The sequence below is a fragment of the Cavia porcellus genome, unplaced genomic scaffold (genome assembly GCF_034190915.1).
Source record: "Cavia porcellus strain 051 isolate PalLab524CR breed Dunkin Hartley unplaced genomic scaffold, mCavPor4.1 scaffold_10, whole genome shotgun sequence".
Classification (NCBI taxonomy): Eukaryota; Metazoa; Chordata; class Mammalia; order Rodentia; family Caviidae; genus Cavia; species Cavia porcellus.
The window spans coordinates 38,155,769-38,175,408 of record NW_026947493.1 but is presented as its reverse complement, the minus strand read 5'-3'; the positions used below and the strand labels follow the sequence as shown (position 1 = coordinate 38,175,408).

The following is a 19,640-nucleotide window of genomic DNA, read 5'->3' as shown; positions in this document are numbered from 1 at the left end:
TATAGAGTCAGTATCTCCTCCTTTTCCCCTCTCCCCTCAAATGTTATCCACTGAAGTGGCATCTCAGAGCCATCACCCCAACCTGTCCCACCCAACCCCAGCAGCGACCTGAGCTGGTTAAACACAACCAAACTGCATGTAATGAAACCCAGTGACAACCACATGAAATGCACACACATGCTCTGCTGCTGGGGCATGCTTGGCCTGCCACTCAAAACAGTAAGACTAGGGCATTTTTAAACATTAACCTATTGTTACCTCTCTTGCAACAAAAGACCCTGTTTTAAAGCCCACATCCAAACCCACAGAAACCAGAAGTAATTTCACAGCTGTACATTCAATACCTATAATCTGATCATCTATAAGTAATCATCTATCTACATTGGACAAATAGAGATTACTGTGAACTGTCTGACAAGACTAAATTCAAACAATCCTCATGCCAAATTAAGCTATCAGGAGATTGTGGTTTTGTTTTCGTGTTAGAGATTGGACCCAGGGCTTTGTGAATGGCAGACAGCATTTTACCATTGAACTACACACATCCTGAGTCTTTTTTTTAGACGGGGTGGAGTAGTATCTCACTGAACTTCCCAGGATAGCCTTGAACTTGTGATATTCCTGCCTTGGCCTCCTGAGGAGTTAGGATTAGAGACATGCACTATGACATCCAACAGCTCCCGGGGATTTTCTATGTAATCAATTACATTTTAAAAAAAAGAAAGACTAGCAGGACTATTTACTCATACATAATTCATGGAGTCCAGTAAAAATGGAAATGAAAGGCCTTTTGTTCAACAGCATGCCAGTAATCCCAGCAATCAGGAAGCAGACAGGAAGATCCCCCGGAGTTCAAGGCCAGCCCGGGCTACATACTGAGTTCAAGACAAACCTGAACTAGACACTGAGACCCTGTCTCAAAAAAAAGAAACGAAAATTACAAAAAGCATTGAGAATTTAAAGGTGACAACAGCGGAGCATTCAATCAAGGACAGGGTCCTCTGTTGCCTAACCATGAGGCCAGCCCTGCTTCTGAGACCTACAGTCAAGATAGCAGCAATGGTCTGCATGGAACTCTGGGCCCTGCATAAAACTCAGACTTTTGGGCAATTCACCCAAGTCCAGCCACTTTTCCAGGTGATAGTCCTCGACTGTGACTTTAATGTTTTGGATTAGATGTCTTATTATAAATGTTGTCTTTGAAATGCTATTGATTATCAGCTACTACCTACTGATCACCAGAAATTCCACATCAAAAAAATTTCCAAGCCAGTTTTTTTTTTATTCAAGCTAAAGGGAGGAGGGAGGAATGCAATCTTCAAAAAGGTGGGCAAAAAAAGAAAACTGACATAAAACATGTGTTTGCATGGCTACATAGTCAGGGCACTGGTAGCAGCCAAACACCTGGAAGGCATCAAGGCTCTCGGACCTCTGAGACTCTAAAGGACTAGAGTGTCTCATCCAAAATGCTCTTCAAAAGTAACCCTGCGGCTGGGTCACGGTGGCACATGCCTATAACCCCAACACTGGGAAGCTGAGGCAGGAAGATCACCATGTGTTCCAGGCCAGCCTGGCCTACATAAAGAAAAATCAACAACAAAAAGATCTGTTAAAAAAAAGTAAACCTGTAGATTTAATACATAATTGAAAGCATAGAACCAGTTTGCTCTATTTTTATCCAGCTCACATGTGCTGCTGTAAAGGAATGAAACAAGAGATTCTTCTCAAGAAAAAAAATCTTGGGGGAAATATGACCCAGTTAAAATCTGAGCCAAATGTATGAAAAACACAATGCCCAGAACTTCTGTTTCCAATGAATTCAAGGTGGGTGTCCAAACAGGAGAGCCCCCATTAAGGTCTCACTGGGATACAAGATACTTCATCCTGCTATTCTAAGAAGCTGGAGCAAAAGCCATTTTCATTCCAAAAGTGATTTTGACAGGTGAAAGTTCAAATGCTTGACCAAACTCTTGGAACAATAAAAAGATGGAGGCTTGTTTAAGAGGCTTTGCGGGTTCCTATCCACAGGAAACAAGAGTCTCCCCAGGGATGAAAATGAAATGCCACACAGAGTTGCAGTGTCAGTGTCAGACCATCACTTGTATCACAGAATTCTCAGTATGGAGTGTGCCCCGCCACGTGTATGCCAACAGTAAACAAGAACAGAAATGCAGAAGGAGGAAAAGGCCAGATAAACTAAAGCCTGGCCTTCCTGAGAGCCATTTCAGAAATAAAATCACCCAGTGCCCAGCCTCCCAGAACCTGCCTGGATCTCAGTGGACGGAGAAGTTGGCCATGGGTTTCCCCACCCCAACTATATAATTCCTACCTAATGTTTCTGGTTCTGTATAATACCGACCCTCAAACCATTCGTATTCTCTCAAACTACTTAAAATTAAGCAGTGTAAGGGCCAAGGATTTAGCTCAGTGCTTAAGTGCCTGCGTGGCAAGCGTGAGGTCATGAGTTCAGTTCCTGGGTACCAAAAAAAAGAAAAATTAGGCAGTGTTGTTTTGACATTTTGTTTTTAAGATACAGTCTCACTAAGTAGTTCAGAGTGCCCTTGAACTATGTAGTCTAGGCTGCCCTCAAATTCAAAGAAATCCTCTGGCTTCAGCATGAGTGTTGGGAGTACAGATGAAGTAGTGTTTTATTTGTTTGTTTTGGTTTTTTGATACAGGGTTTCACTATGTAGTTCAGGCTGGCCCCGAACTCATTATATAGCCCAGGCTGGCCTTGAACTCATGGTAATCCTCCTGCCTCAGTCTCCCAAGTGCTGGGATTTCAGCATTGTTTTTAAATGAGGGTAGTAGTTTTTTGGGGTTTTCTGTTTGTTTGGTTGGTTGGTTTTGTTTTGTTTTTTGTAACAGGTAAAAGGTTCATTTGAGCAACTACAATTCTAGGATGGAATTTTTCCATCATTTCTGTACATTATTTCCCCAGTCCTGTATACCAGTGTTCCATGGAACAGGGATACTGAGGGGGTAAACCAGCTGTTTTTTAGGGATTTCTCAGCAGCATCTTGGAAGCATCTCCTGGGTGGACCAGTTTTCCAGAGGACAGGAGACTTTCCTCTCTCTGCTCTTGTATCAGGAGAGCCCAGATCCACATAGCCATCTTCTATGCCCCAAGTAGTGCACTATCCCTGGCATTCTTGGAAGCCAAGGTTGGCACCCATTTACTGGCTATTAGTGATTAACAAGTTTACAGGGTGGCCACTCCCATGGACAAAGACAATGGGTCATCCTTTGGCTACAATACAGCTGGCTGTCCAGTTACAAACAGGCACAAAGTAACTACAAGACTCATACAAAGAATGACAGTGTGTGCACTTGGGAGCTGTCACCAAGCCCTCAGTTGGCACCATAAGTTGGCCATTTGGGTAACAGGATGCCATGTACTCTATTCCCTCTCTCTTAGCTCCACTGCCCTCTGGGAGAAGGTGGGGCAGAGTGAACAGGTTCTGGAACAAGCAGCTCAACTAGTTTTGCCACTTTGAACAATCCATCCCCCTCTGTGAGCCTCGCTTTTCATCCAGCTCGAAGCCTAGAAGCCATCATCCTAGTGCTGCGTGCAAAGAAGAAACAAAACCAAGTGCCTCGTGAACAGGCACATAGTTCTTGCTCCACCTGTCACTTCTGGGTCAAGTGATTCATTAGGAAAGCCAGGACCATAGCCTCAAAGGTCCTCCTTTCCTGTCACCAGTGGACACACTGACCCATCATCATCTTGCTAAAAGCTTGAGGGCCCTGCAGAGCTGCCGCTAAGCTAAGCAGATAAGAGATTGTGAGTCAGATGTGGTGGCGCACTCCTGGAATCCCAGTACTCTGATAGACTGAGGCAGGAGGGTCACAAGCTCAAGCCCAGCCTAGGCAACTTAGTGAGACCCTAAGTCAAAATACAAAGGTAGAGAGGGATATTTTAGTGTGAAGGTCCTTGGTTCAATCCTAAGGTGAAAGAAAGAGAAACAGAAAAAAACATCAAAAACAACATAGCCTGAGGCTCCCAGACAGCACTCAGGAACAGAACTGCTGACCATGCACCTAACCTTTCTGAGAAATAATATGAGACTACAAGTAGCCCAGGTAAGCAAGGTGTTCAGCCTTCTCCTGACTTCCTGGCTTCAAAGAACCCCAAATTCCTTGAGTCGTGGCTCACAATCCACTGGCCTGGAACTCACCATTTCTTCTCCCACAACATCCAACTCTGCAAAACTAGAAAAGTGTCCCTGCTAACTGTCCCTCACAGTATATGTCCTTGTCATTTACCTACCTCCCACAACTGTACTCAGAGAACCACCATGGCAGCACATCAGCCTCTCTGCCCAAAGGGTCAGCTCCACCTCTCAGGAACCAGGTAGCTTTTGCTGTTCCCACAGCAGACCACCTTCACCTGTCTGGGCGACAGGCTGCCACATGCTCCACCCCCTCCACCTCCAGTACCCTAAGAGAAGCATGCTATAGATGTCTCCAAAAAGTAAGCTGGCATCTGTAGCCCCAGCTGCTTGGAAGGCTGAAGCAGGAGGACTGCTTGAGCCCAGAAATTCCAGGCTAGTATGGGCAGTGCAAAGATATTCTGGCTCAGAAACAGGTACCCAAGCAGCCTCTTCAGACAGAATCCTGAACCTCCCCACCCCCCCCCCCTCGCATCACACACAAGCAATATGGAATGTGGTCCTGAAGGCAGGCCAGGGAAAGCTGGGGAGGGGACATGTGGGCTACACTTCCCACTCTGCACCTCAGTCCCTAGTGAACACCAGGATGATGCTGGAACATGAACACATAATGGCTGCGAACCCAAATGGTAGACCCTCACTCAGATGCAGACTCCCAGTCAGTTTTCATTCAGTCAACACTAACGTTTTGACTCTTCCGTCCCTGTCTTCCATGTGAAACCTGAGACACAAGGCGGTAGGCTGCATGGCTGAGCCCACAGCAGCAGCGCCCAGTGCAGAGGACACAACTAAGCTCCAAGGTCACCCTGGCTGCAGCCCTCTGATGACCTGGCAGGGGACCCAGTGCTCACCAACACCCCAGGTCAGCTCTGCAGTTCCTCTCTGTCCTGCCTTCTTTTAGAGCTGAATCCAGCCTTCAAGTGCCCACCCCAATGAGGGCAACCTGAACTGAAAGGAAGTGACATTTCCACAGTTTCTCAGTGAAAATCAAATCTACTACAGATGCAGCCTATCCTCCTGAAACTGGGTTAAGGAAGATCCATCTTGGTCAGCTGCCCAGGAGTGGGTCACATGTCAGGGAGGTCAATGAACCTTACTTTTGGACAGCACTGGGGATTGAACTCAGGGCCTTCACCTGAGCTATAAAGATAGAGATGTTCAACCACATGACGCATATCTAAAATCTTCCTCCCTTTTTCCCTCCCAGCCATGCTCCTAGCTAGACAAGTCTCTCCCAGCCTCCTCCAGAATGCAGGGGTATGGCTGTCTCCCAGTGGACAGTGAGCTGGAGCCAAGCAGGCTATGGTTCTGGGCCCTGGGCAGTGAATGGTATCCTCCATGCATTCTCCCCTGAACCTTGCACATCACTTGCAGTGCCCAAGGCCAGGCCAGGGGACAAAAGAAACCTGGGTCTTAGAATTCGGCATCCTGCCAACCTGAAGGCCAGAAAGTAACACATTTCACATTCTTTCCACTACAGTTCATCTTGATTTTTTTTTCCTACCTCTTTATTATAGCAATTGAACCATAACGAGAAGATGTTCTTAGCTTAGAAGACCTGAAGTTACAAGGGCTTCATTCCCTTGTTAAGAGGAAAATACAGACCACAGTAAAATAAGGGCAGACTGGGGTGGTGGGACATCTGATTCCCATGAACTGCTCAAGGATTATGAAGGAGCTGTTTGAATGGCGTTTTATACATCACTATGCCACAGTTCAGTTACTAAGGGGTTCACTCAGCCTTTTCATGTTGGAGGTCCTCCCTTCTAAGATGACCAAAAAAAGGAACAATGCTCATGCCTGAAAGAGCCACGGCCACATGCAGCCTATTCACTGCAAGAGCAGTTGCATCTGGTGCATGTCCGGGGATAACGCTATTAGGTTGGTCATCCAAAGCAAAGTATTAGCTGCTGCTATCAAGGATGTTTCTGAAGCGAGTGTGGCTGACACTTGTGTGCTTCCCCAGCCCTATGTGAAGCTGCATTACTGTGTGAGTTATGCCATTCATGCAGGGTAGTCAGGAATCGATCTCACAAAGCCCAAAAGGAACAAATGCCTCCTCCCCAATTTGGACCCACATATGCTGCCCCCGACCTCCACCAAAGCCCGTGCAAGGAGCTGAGTCTCAATGGAGCTGAGTGAGAGTGCTCACTTGGCAGCACATATATTAAGGGAATGAAGAAAGAACTTCTTTATCCTGGGAAAGAAGTAATAAAAATGGATGTTATACTTGAGAGAGAGAGAGACAGAGACAGAGAGAATCCTGCATGGGTTCAGGCCGTATGTCCTGCAGGTGGGAGACATGAGGCCAGGGCCAGCACCTGTGCCTGCGGCCATGGGAAATCCAAGTATCTAAAATAACTCTAGAAGAGAGAGTCTAATAGACCAGTAGCAACGGAAAAACTGAGAAACTTACCAAAAAGCTGTCATTCCCTACAATGCAAGGCTCAGCTGGTAGTACAGGTTAAAAAAATCTTTCATGAACAAGAGAAGTCAGAAGCAACACAATGAATTCTGAAGCTCATGAAAAGAGGCCACCAATCCAACATCTTCAAAACAAGCCCGGTCCCCTCACATCACCAATGTCAGTGAAAGGAAGCATTGCTCGTGTGGCTACTGCACAGCTCACATCTCTGGTCTCAAAGGTCCTCTTTCAGCAGCAGCTTAATGGGATCCAGGGCCAGGATGCACTCACTACATCAGTTGAGGTGGGATGGATTTCAAACATCATGGCCTCTTTCCCCCATTAATGCAGGAAACAACTACCCTGACACTTGCATTTGGACTATATGAGGGTTTATCTTGCCTTCTCCATATGCAAACCACAATGTGCGGGCAAAACTTGAGGGGACAACAGAAGCCATTTTTCACTCCACTGGAAAGAGTTCAGACATTGCTTCAAGACCACAAACATCACGACAAACACCTTCCAGGCCTTCAGGGTGCTGAAATGTCATGGAATTTGAGTATTAGTGAGACTTAGTGCCCACTCTTTTCGGTAGTGGATTTAGCAATGTTCTTTTTTTCAGCCCTTCAGGATCCCATTCAAGATCATCTCCCTACTGCGACAATTCCAAGGGCTCATTTGGTGAGTGACTTTATCTGTGGGTATGTATTGGATGCCATGTTGGAGTTCTTGGGTTTTGCAGTTAATGTTATAAAAACTCTCATATAGTCTCAGATTGGTGGGGAGTTTCAATCTGTCTCCAGGGTTTTCAAAACAATCTAGGATGGGACAGAAAGCCAACACATCCCTTCAGGGATGCCCATCTGAATTATCACCCATCCCAATCTCTTGGGGCACAATTATGTGATTTATGAGTTTTTGTTAAAGATAACACAAAAAAAGGCATCAGTGAAGTGTCATGTAAATAGACCTGAGAAAAATGCATTTTGGCTTTGACTCAAATTGGCCCCAATACAAGTTGATGTCACTGAGTACAGGCCACAGTGAATTAAGGGCAGAGCCGTTTCCCATGAGTATGAATTTAAAAAAAGTTTCAGTAGGAAATGTTGGGTTTTTTTAATTGTAATTCTTATAATTTTAATACAATTTCTAGCATACAATGTAAACACTCATCTTTGGAAGGAATTGGATGTGCAATCACAGAGCTCAGTTCTTTGTTCTTGCCTTTCTCATCATCTCTGTTTTTAATTTTTTTTATTATTATCCAAGAGTTTTAAGGTAACTGCTGATGAACAGCTGTCTATCTGATGGTCTTTCACAGGGTATCTGAATAGCCAGCATATGAGTCTTTTCCCCAAAACAGCCTTGAAGCCTTCTGTGTTGAAGCATAAAGTGGCCATAACCAGCCAGGGGGAAAGTTCGTGGCCCCTGGGACTTCTCAGGCTTTCTGTGTCACTTCATTTCTTCTGCTCTTAGGGACAGTTGCAAAGAGTGGTCTTCAATAACCTCAAGCATGTATGTAGCAGAACATGAACAGAACAGAGAAAAAAAAAAAACAAGTTTAATGGGCCGTGCTGAAATTGTTGGTGTCAGTTTTGAAATGAAACACCTATTGGGATGGTCATAACCCAAACTATTTTCTGTTTAGATGAGATAGATGGAATCACGCAGCCAAAGAAATTTCTAATTTTGCTTTCCACCTCTGGAAGTTTCTTGTCTAATTCTGAACCTGACCTTAAGCCCTTTCAAAACATCCTTATGTTAATTTTACTGACTTCAGCCAAAAGATGAGAGGATTCAAATCTTTTTATAGGTGTTTCATTCTGTTAAGAAATTGTTAAATACTATATTCTTATTCTGTCAACTTGTTTTCTTTGAATTTTTGGCACCAACTTAGCAGAGGGCTTTGGGAGCTCTTTCCTCTGTAAGTGGTAATTTGTCACATTTGAGCATCCTGTTTTCTTCCAGCTATACTTTTAAAAAATAAAACATTTATAAAACTTTACCTTAGGAGGTAAAGTTTATATCCCCTGTTAATATCCCAGTTGTTTTTTGCTTGGTTTGGTTTGAGTTTTTTCCCTTTGGTTTCTAAATGTTATAAGGGGAGAGGGGAAACTGCTCAGGATTAGCTCTTGCCCCACAGTATTAACCATCTTGATTTTATTCTTGGAGTCTCCTCTAGGATTTAACATTGGGGGAACCTAGTTTCACCACTGTGTCATTAGAGCTGGATAGTTTAAGAACATTTGACCTAAGTAAAAACATTTGAAGAGCTACATTGAATTCCAGAGGTTAGTGGTAGCTAGATAGCCTACTCGCCTCTTACAGACAAAGCTTGTCATGAAATCAGAGAATATTTAAATATTTTTTCCAGATTGCTGAAATGAACTCATACAGCAATTGAATAACAAATAAAATATAAGAAATTCTGGAAAATAGAGGATGAATCTTTTTAAAAATCTATCTGTAAGCCGGACATGGTGGCACATGCCTATAATCCCAACACTTGGGAGGCTGAGGCAGGAGGATGGTTGGGAGTTCAAGACCAACCTGGGTTACAAAGAGTTCAGGACCAATCTGAACTGCATAGTGAGACTCTGTTTCAAAAAGACAAAAAAAAAAAAAAAAAAAAAATCTGTGAATATCAATGTACTTAAGATTCCTTCCCGCCATATTACAAAAAAATAGATTTTTCTTGTGGTTCCAGGGATTGAACCCACATGCTAGGCCATTGCTCTACCACTGGGTTATGCCGCAGCCATTCCCCTTCCTTTTTAAAGGTAGATTTTGAATTTCCACTTTTTATTTTTGGGGGTTTTTTTGGGGGGGTCATTTTTTTTTTCATTTTTCTGGGTAACTGCATATGAATCTGTACATATACAGACCCAAAAATCAGGGCCTCAGCTGGTTGCTTACTCCCTGGGCAGACAGCCCCAAACGGCTGTTTACCTGAAATGCACTATGGCTGATTCAACAGAGTGAACATCTTTTCTCCAGCTGAAAAGGGTTAGGAAGCACATTAAGCATTAGTAAGTAGTAACTGAGCTGAACAGCTTTATAGCAGCTCTGCTTGACAATTCTGTGCTAGATACGGCCGATTAGAGGACAAGGTGCAGATGTGAGGATTTCAGAAAACAAGAAGTTGACACTAAATATTTCAGTAGTGTTCTTTAGCCTGCTGAAGAAAATCAGAACTTGAAGAGAATTGCAGAAATGAATGGAGACAGTGCCTGGGTTCCTGGTCCCTCTCACATATGTAACTCTGAGCACCTGCAAGCCTGTGTAGCACCAGGGCATACCAGGAGAGTTGGGGCCACGCCCTCAGGCAGGAGCAAACAGCATGGGCCTTCGGTTCTCTCGGGTTTGCTTTTGTCTTGCTTTTATCTACACTCCATGCAGGTGACAGATTTTGCTTATAAAGCACTTTGGAGAAAACTGTAAAGAGGAGGTTTGGTATATGCCCCATCAAAGAATATGTGGCATTTTAAAAATTATTAATATTTTAAATGGTTTTTAACTTATCCTTGAATTTGTTACTTTTTACTTTTTTTTGAAGACCGAACTACGAACACATTACCAGAGAAGGTTTTGTATTATGCAGTAGACTTAATTTGACCAAAAAAAAAAAAATTTTTTTTTCAGAACTTGTTCGTAGCCAACAGTTTTAACTGAACTTTAAGTCAAAATGTGTAAGAAATTCTGTTGTTTTTACCATCCATGTAAATCAGCATGTAATAACTTTTAAGGCAAAAATGACTGGAAAACTGATCTTAAAAATGGTCCGTTCTATGCGTGGCACAGATATAGCCATGAGCACAAGTCCAGATTTCGTGTCCTATGCTTCCTGTCTGATGCCATCAGAAGTGTCACAAATACTATTCCATTGGTTTTTTGGTTGTATTGTTGTTGTTTATACCAGGGATCAAACTCATGAACTTGTGCTTGCCTGGCAGGCGTTTATGTCACTGAGCTAAATCTCCAGCCCCAGAAATACTATATTCAACACACTTTTTGAGTGAAATGATCCCTGCAGGCTGCACCTCACACAGCCTTTACACTGTAACTTTGTGTCTTCCTTGTTTCACTTGTGGGTGAGGATAAACTTGATGTTTTTCATCTAAACAATCACCATTCATCTTAACTTATGGTTGGTTATATAATCACCTGCTATACACCAACCTGCGCAATAAAACAGAATTGTGTACATATCAGTGACTTTGAATAGCTGAAATTCCCAAGCTTAACTACTGTGAGTATAAATGTCAGCATACGGTTGTGCAAACCTGTAAGGGAAGAATGAGTAGCGGGCAGGATATGTGAAATGGGATCCAGAAGGCTTACTGTGCAGAAGCTGATCTTGTTGGACTAATACTGGTGCTGTGTGGACGAGGGCTGTGCAGTCATGAAAGGAAGGCTAAGCAGGACATGATGCTGGAAGAAAGGGTAGTTCTCGGCCTTGCTTTCCTTTATATTGAAGTACTTGTTTTCTTGTGTATAAATAAATGCTTATCAAAGACCTGAACATCAATCTCTCAAAATCTGATAACTTTTAGTTTTTAATACTCTCTTTTTGTGTAAAAAAAAATACTTGCTTAAATGGCTCCAAGTTGTATGATGGTCTCTGTATGTTTCTTTTTTTTAAGTTATTATTAAAAGTCAATTATCAACCTTTACACACACACACACACACACACACACACACACAGAGTTAGCACTATGTTGAGATGGGCTCTCAGTCCACACATGGCTCTCAGCAAAAAAAGACTGCTAAGATAACCCAGGTGTGGTGGAACATGTCTGTAATTCTAGCACTGAAGGAGGCTGAAGCACAAATTTGAATCTCGCATAAGCAGTTTAGCGAGACATTGTTCTAAATTTTTAAAAATATATTTTAATATTATTTAAAATATAATTATATAGTTACTATAATGTCATTATAGTAATATATATTTAAATATAGCCATATATTTAAAAGGCTAGGGATTTAGCTCAGTGGTAGAACATTCCAAGGTTTGATCCCAGATACCAGAGGGAAAAGAAAGATTGCTAAAATCTATTACCAGTGCCTACAATGAACAAAGCATATGGCATGAGAGTCATCTAAAAAAAAAAAACATTGTACAAGGTAGCAGTACTTGCCCTGGGAAGGGCACAGGGGTGGTGGTCAGAGTTCTCTGCAACAAAACTGAATAAACACACTCAAATCCCTGATTTGAGATTTTTACTATAGGCTCATAACACATTCTTTATGCATAACCTCACACTTCAAATTTTCTACTTTGCAAACTATTTCTCCTGTTTTCTCTCACTTACTGGACAATCTGCCTGAAACCAGTTGAAACAATCAATTTAATAAATATCCAGTTTGCTGTGGATTTAGCTCAGCGGGGTAAGTGCCTGCCTGGCAAGTGTGAGGTCAAGAGTTCAGTCCCCAGTACCAAAACAAACAAAGAAACATAAATATATGGTCTTTATTTCAGCACAAAGAGCTTAGTGAACTTTTCAATCATAAACCTATGCTTGTGTACTGTTTTGCAATTTATCCCACACAACCTATTTCCTGGTTAAAAGGAGTCGCTTTATTTTCAATGCTACTTTTGAAACATTATTTAATCACTTTTAAGAACTGCACTATAGAGCCAGGGATTTAGCTAAGCTGCATAAGCACCTGCCTGGCAAGCCTGAGGTCATGAGTTTGAGTCCCATTTATCAAAAACAAAAACAAGAAGGAGGAAGATGAGGAGAAGGAAAACGGGGAGGGGGGAGGGGAAGGGGAAGAAAAGATTAGAATGAAGAATAACCTGATCAGAAAAGTTAAAAAGGGAGAGGACACTCTAAAATAGGCAAAGCAGTACACTATAAAAGTAGGTTTTGAACTGAACATGCCAGTAACCCCAGAAGGCTGAAATAGGAAGATCACAAGTTCAAATTCAGCCTACCCAATTTAGCAACATAATGACACCATGCCTCAAAATAAAACATAAAAGTTCAGTGCAAACATTCTGGGTTCAATGCCCACTATAGCTATCAATCAATCAATCAATCAATAAAGGCTTTGATGCCGGGTTTGGTGGTGCATGCCTATTATCCCAGCACTTGGGAGGCTGAGGCAGGAGGATCACTGTGAGTCCCAGGACAACCTGGACTCCATATGGAAGTTCAAGGCCGGCCTGCATTACATAGTGAGACTGTGAAAATAAAAACCAAAAAATAAAATAAACTAACTAAAGGCTACGGCCTCAAACCTGTAGGTCCCTACACAAACTCATTCTGTTGCTGCCACCAGTTCTATTGGGTAACAAACAAGGGAAGGCCCCCAGGGACTCCTCAGCACGAGTACATGTTGAGGAACCAGTGGCCAGCCACTGGAAGCTCAGGCTCACCCCAGCAGGAACTCACAGATGACAGTCATCAGACCCTGGCTCCCAGCTCCTGCACCCAGCATTCTGAGAACGTGGCCAGCTGCAACAACAACGGCTGGCTGTGAAGGAGGTCCTCGTGCCCTGCTAACACCAGTCCAGCTGACCTGCAGAGACCACCTCCCCTGAAAAGGAGCTCTCTTCCCTGGGAACCAAACCAAGCTGGGGCCCAGCTGGGCAGGGGCCAGGGCAAGCAGCCCACAGGGAGTCCTTGAGGTAGGGGTGGAGGGCAGAGACTAAAGCATGGCCTCCTCGTCGTCTCTCCTCCAGCCTCTCCCTGGGCACTTGCATCCCATCTACAACCACCACACTGACACTGTGAGGGGGACGTCCTTGGTTGATTCCATTTTACAAATGACGTAACGGAGGCCTGCAGAGGTGAATCCCAAAGTGACATTTAATGAAAGCCAAGATACTGTTTCTTAACCAGAGCCCAAAACCTCCCTCTTGGCTGCATGCCTGAATCTACATTATGTCACAGCAGGTCTGGGAAATGAGTGCAGTCATTAACTCATCCCTTAGACCAGGAGGCTGGGGACTGTCCCACAGTGTGAGGCACAGAGTGTGGGAGGTGAGCCGAGAGTCTGTCACCCAAGGAGGGCCCGGGAGTCACACCTGCCTGGCCACAGGCTGAAGGAGAAGAGGCGGAGGCACACGCGTATGGGGACAGCACAAAGGCGCGAACAGGAGTCAGAGCCTCAGAACCGGGTTCCTCTGCCTAAGGTCTCCAGGCAGGCCGAGGAACCATCCTCAGTCAGCTCCTTGCAGAAGATGCAGCTCTGCCTTAGGAACTCGATTCACCAGCCTGTTGTTTCTCTGGAAACTAGGAATTAGGTTGCTGGTATCCCTGCAAGCTCAATTTGTTCTTTTTTAAATTTATTTTTCAGCATGGGGCAGGGTGAGGGGGCAGGATCTCGCTATATTAATTCAGGTTGAACTCAGGAATCATCGTGCTTCAGCCTTCCAAGTGCTCAAACTACACCATGTCCCACCAAAGCAGCTCTTCTACTCATGTTCTTGTTCTTGTACTCAACAGATTTGTCTTTACTGCCTACTGAGTGCCAGGCCCCGTGCTGGATGCAAATTATACCTTTTTATTCTTTTACACCAGCAGTTGAACTCGGCACCTTTACATTGAGCTACATTCTCAGACCTTTGTCAGTTTTATTTTTTATTTTGACAATGAGACTTGCCAAATTACCTGTGCTGGGCTTGAATTCATGATTCTCTTGCCTCAGAGTGCTGGGATTACAGGAGTGCTGGGATCACAAGCATATGCCATGATGCCTGACACAAATTATATTCTTTTTTTTTTTTTTTTTTTGTCTTTTTCGTTTTTATCAGTACCAGGGATCGAACTCACGACTGCCTGCTTGCAAGGCAGGCGCTTATGCCGCTGAGCTAAATCTCCAGCCCCCAACAAATTATATTCTTAAATAGATTAAATTGGCTCTAAAATGCTCACAAAGAGATGGTGACATTATTACAACAAAAATGGGTATGTGTCCACATGACAAACACAGAAGGCCTTATATAAAGGACAAAAAAAAAGAAACTTCCAGTGGCTTTCTGTCACTCATGCTAGGTTATAGGAGAATGGGAGTCTTTTCTTCCTACAATTTTGAGTTAAATAAAAATAGCAGAAATGATGAATAGGGCAGGTACTCGTCCTTTCCACTGCACACTTGTAAAAGTCGGTGCTGTAACAGAGCAGATCGGGTGGCCTCCTTGTCGGAAAGGGGAGAGGTCAGATCGCACGTTCCCCTGTTACTCGCCTCTTGTTACACGACTCACACGAGATCGTTACAGAGATGGCGGCCGCCCAGCAAATGTGAAGTCATAAAAGGAACAAAACTCTCCACTTAAAGTCCTGAATGGAAATCAAACTCCAGAAAATTCAAATAATGTATACCCCTTGGCTCTCTCTGCCACCAACAGAAAGAGGATGCAGTCGGAGGGAAGAATTCTTGACTCCATGTAAGTGTCTCTATATGGACTCTTTCAGGCTGCTTCCCCTCCCTGTACTTGGCTTGGTTGAATTTAGAGTTTTCTAGCCATGATGACATGCAGGAGCCTCTGAATACACATCCTACCCAGTCCCAACGGAGCTCCCTGCAAGGAGTGTCAACCCAGAACTGGCCCCCTCCCAGCATGGGGGGAGGGGTCAGACTGGGGACATGAGGGTCAGGGGCTGGGCATGGCTCATCTCCTCACATGTAAAATGAGGACAACACGGGCCTCACCAAGCCACTGGGACGGCACATGGCAGAGCAGGTAGTGTCTGCCTGAGGCAGTTCCAACTATATCGACAGGGGCTATACAGACTATTATTTTTAGATGTTTGTTGTTATTAATGTATTTCTATTAGCACATTTGCAACACATCATGATTATACTTATCATAGGGAGTCCGCAAATGCACACATGTTAATTCTTTTTTTGTTTCCTTCCTACTCATTCTTATTTCCTCCAACTGTTACTCTCCTTCCCATTTGAAAAAGCTCCATTTCCATTTTTTTCTGTGAATCCTTTTTTTTAATCTTTCCTCCTCTCCTCCATCTCTATGCTATTACTTTTATTATTATAATAATATGAATACAAGTTTGAGGACCAATGGTGCCTTATGAGCACTGTAGAAGACTTCGTGGACCCCATTCTGAGCTGAGGCTTTTGAGAGCCAAGAGCCCCAGAACCCAGCCCCCCAACACTGCCAAGCATTCCATCTGCTAATGACCCGAGAGCTGGCCCAAGGGCCCCAGGATTAAGGCTGATAGAATCAAGATGTTCTCTGCTCCATGCACTGCTGAATGAACTGGCAGTTTGCTAAATAAAATCTGCAGGCCACCCCAGACTCCTCCAGCAGATTCCTGAGCAGTCTGCAGGGGACAGGCTAGGCCACTGCTGACAGAAAATTCAATGTGAGGTCCATAAATTTAACGCAAAGCATGAAGTATACAAGCAAAGTCCTCTAAGGTGATTTCTTTTCCGAATGGGAGGCGGAGGGGGTTTTGGTATTAAAGTGATTTAATCATTAAAACAGTTCATAACAATACAATGCAGAGAATACAACATGAATACTCCCACTCCACGTAGTCACATAAACTTCACATTCACGGGAGAGACCAAGCTGTTTGTGGAAACCATAAGAGGGCTGTGTTTGTTCCGATAGGAACAGGCATTGTGCCGTACTTCACAGGGGAAGAGGGAAATCTGCAGGAAAGCGCGGATCACGCAGTGCTTTTGGGGAGATGTACAGCTCTGCAGCTGAGCAGAAGGCCTGGGAGCAGCACACCAGTGTCCTCAAACCCTTGGCAGGAGATGGGTTTTCATTTGTTATCTGCTTCTGGTTTGTTTGAATTTTTAAATTTTAGAATATATTTATTCCTTTTATTATAAATGCTGACACATATCATCCCCAAAATAGAAACATAGCACACATGTTAAGGAGCTAGTTATTCTAACAAAATTGCTTGTTGGGATCTGCAGGCACTAATGTGGCCAAGTGAGTCGGCAGCCTTCCCCCAGTGACGAAAGCAAGCCGTTTGGCAAGTTTGTGTTTAGGAAAGTGATGGGGGTGCTGTATAATGGGTTCGTCTATATGTTCAGGAGCTTTCAGAAGAGGTAAGATCAGCTCCCCAACTATCCCAGGAGGAAGGGGTGGCCCCTTGCCCTGCACCCCATGTGACTTCCACTGTGTGTGAAGTTCCCTATCCATAAATGAACACTCAGATGTGTTGCACACTTCCTGGGTTGTCTTTGAGGATCTTTGCTCAGGGACTACAGCGGTCAGGCCATTCTCATTCCTCATTACACACCCTGGACAAACAGACACAGGTCTCAGGAGATGACCTTTGCCCATTCCAAACAGCGGCCTGGAGGACGGAAGATGGCAAGGGCTGCATCCCCATACCAGTGCCAGCTGGATGCCTTCAGGCTGTTTTTGAGCCAAGGACAAAAGCAATAACCCACATTCCCAGGCCCTCCCAACCCCTTCCCTGGCACCCTAAGGACACTCTGCACGAGGCAGAGGTCCAGCCTCAATTTTCACCACTGCTTTACGAGGTATTTTTGTTAGCTCCATTTTCCAGACTTATAAAAACTGATGAACGAGTAAACTAAATCTAAGCAGTGCAGCAAGGATCTGAACTCAAGCCCTCAGCCCCAAAAATCTGCTGTTGACCATTCTGCCTTAGATTCTGGAACAGCCACACAAAGAAAGAGACCCATACATGGACATGATCGTGTCACAAATGCTTCAAAAGTCATGAAAAGCAAAGGAGGAAAATAAATGCTGAGGGTTACATCATCCTCCTAAAAGAGATTTATCATTGTGCCCCTTAACTGTTCCACGATAAACGGCCATGGCAATAAGACAAACAGACTAAACCCACGGCAGTTCAGCCTTGCAGCTTAGAGGGGCACACTCTCACATTCCTGAGGCACACTGTCCAACTGCAGGGCAAACAAGGGCCGCATGATTAACACAACAGCATTGGCCCAAGCAGCAGCTGCTGCCCCCACCCAAGGCCACATGCACACTCCACGACTCTCTACCACCAGCGAGCTCCTCACTGATGGTCTACTGATGGTCTGCCCCTGAGCCAGAAGCTGCCTCGACTCTGCCAGAGTCCACAGCTCAGAACCCCTTAGTCTCAAGGTGGCTGTGAGGGGCATTTGTCCAGCAACTCTAGGCCACACAGGAAGCCAGCCCTAAGCTCTGGCCATATGGGCCATCGACTAGTGTTTTCCTTAAATCAACTCATTTTTTTCTGTCTCTAGATCTTAAGCAATTATGTCTATGAAATCATAGCTTTGACACATAGCTGCATTTTTCAGACACACATGAAAATATCTTTACAAATTTTAAATGTTGCCTGCCTAACCCAAATGTCATCAAGAATTCTGTTTTTGAGAGGGTGTGCTACATGTTTACTGGTCTTCCCAGACCAAAGGTCTCTGTGACAAAGTAACTGCAGATGCACTAGATTAGGAAGAATTTTTTTAAGAGCCTCACTACGCTGCTGCTCGTAGTGGCCCTGAACTCCTGGACCAAGTGATCCTCCTGTCTCTGCCAGGCTTGCATGTTGCATAATTTTTAAACTGTGGCAGGACTTCTAGGAGCTTTTAATATGCAAATGTACATGGATAATTCCAAGGAAGGACTGGGCATGTCAATTTTCCAAGCATTATTGGACTAGGGAAATTTTTAAAATTCTATTTCAAAGAAGACTAATATTCTGCAGAATACACTTTAAAGGATTCTACCTTAAACTGCTCTTTAGATCCTTCCCAAACACTTCTCCCAAATACTCCCAGAATCTGGGAGATTATATTTTCTAAGCCTGGTAGGAGTGGGGTAAGAGAGACATAGGAAACAAAGAATTGTAGCTTCTTTCTCTAACTTGTAACTGTTTCTAAGGCAGTGATTAAGAAATTACATCCCTGTTTGGAATCCAAAAGTTCTGCAGACAAAGGACAGAGAAAGGCACTATTTCCTAATTAAGAATACTAAAGGGAAGCACATCCTTCTGTACACTCCTTTGCCCAGTGCTCATGAAACTGGTAATAACCAACAACCAACTCAAAAACCCACACTAAGAAACATCATACAGTACTGTGCAGTGTGAACAGTAATTCTTAAAGAGGCAACGATTTAAAGGAATTCAGGCCAAAACCAGACTCTCCCTCTCCCAAGGTTTGCTTTTAGAGCTTCTAATGTCAAAATCTTTCTCTCTAGACAACATACTGCCAAAGTGGGAAGAGGCAGAGATGGAACCCAGTGATTTGGATAGAAAGAAAAGAAGTCATCCTGATGTGAGCAACTGGAATACCAATTTATGTGACCAGAAGAAAACTCCAGAACTTCCACCCAAAACTGCCACTTAGCTCTAAATTCCTGTGCAGGGGAGAGAAGAGAACTTAGTATTAAAGTTTAGTATGAATTGAGTTGGGCAAGATGGTGCATGCTTGCAATCCCAGCACTTGGGAGGCTGGAGCAAGTTTGAGGCCGGTATGGGCTACATAGCGATTTTAAGACCAGCCTGAGCTACATAGCAAGACCCTGTCTCAAAAAAAGAAAGAAGGGCTGGGGATTTAGCTCAGCGGCATGAGCGCCTGCCTCGCAAGCGCGAGGTCATGAGTTTGATCCCCGGTACTGCCAAAAAAAAAAAAGGAAAAAGGGTAGTCTGAATTATTTATTTAATAAATGAAACATATCCAAGCAGAGGTATTCCTGGTCTGGTGCTATTTAAGAATTTAATACTTCTAAGCACAACAATAATGGCAATGAGCCTTGCAACCCGGATGTGACCTAAGATGCAGTCAACTGTACCACAGAGACAAGGCCAGATGTCTGTAGCATCACCGGGATTCTAGCATCTATTACGGTCCCCACCACATAATGGGAACAAATAAAAGGAATGTAGGGGAGGAGAAAAGAATCTACCACCACCGGGCGCCCAGTCAACCAACCAGTTAGTTACACAGAGCCCAACTAAACAACCACTGACTCTTAAACATCCACCCATAACAAGCCAACCAAACCACAATCACAATCAACCAACCATCCATATTGATCAAAAAATAACCACCAAACACCAGCCACCCAATCACCAACCATTCCAGCCATAAACCAAAATGGACT

The 19,640-nt window shown here is 44.0% G+C and overlaps 1 protein-coding gene and 2 pseudogenes across 6 annotated transcripts in view; 2 read left to right on the top strand and 1 right to left on the bottom strand.

The window, feature by feature from the left end:
- Flnb (filamin B) overlaps positions 1-19,640 on the bottom strand; it is a 148,140-nt gene that overhangs the window by 87,863 nt on the left and 40,637 nt on the right. The window lies entirely within an intron of this gene.
- On the top strand, positions 5,944-6,310 carry LOC106025764 (putative ribosomal protein eS26-like; annotated as a pseudogene).
- Positions 6,680-19,640, top strand: part of LOC111754592 (mitochondrial nicotinamide adenine dinucleotide transporter SLC25A51-like) — a 53,044-nt pseudogene continuing 40,083 nt past the window's right edge.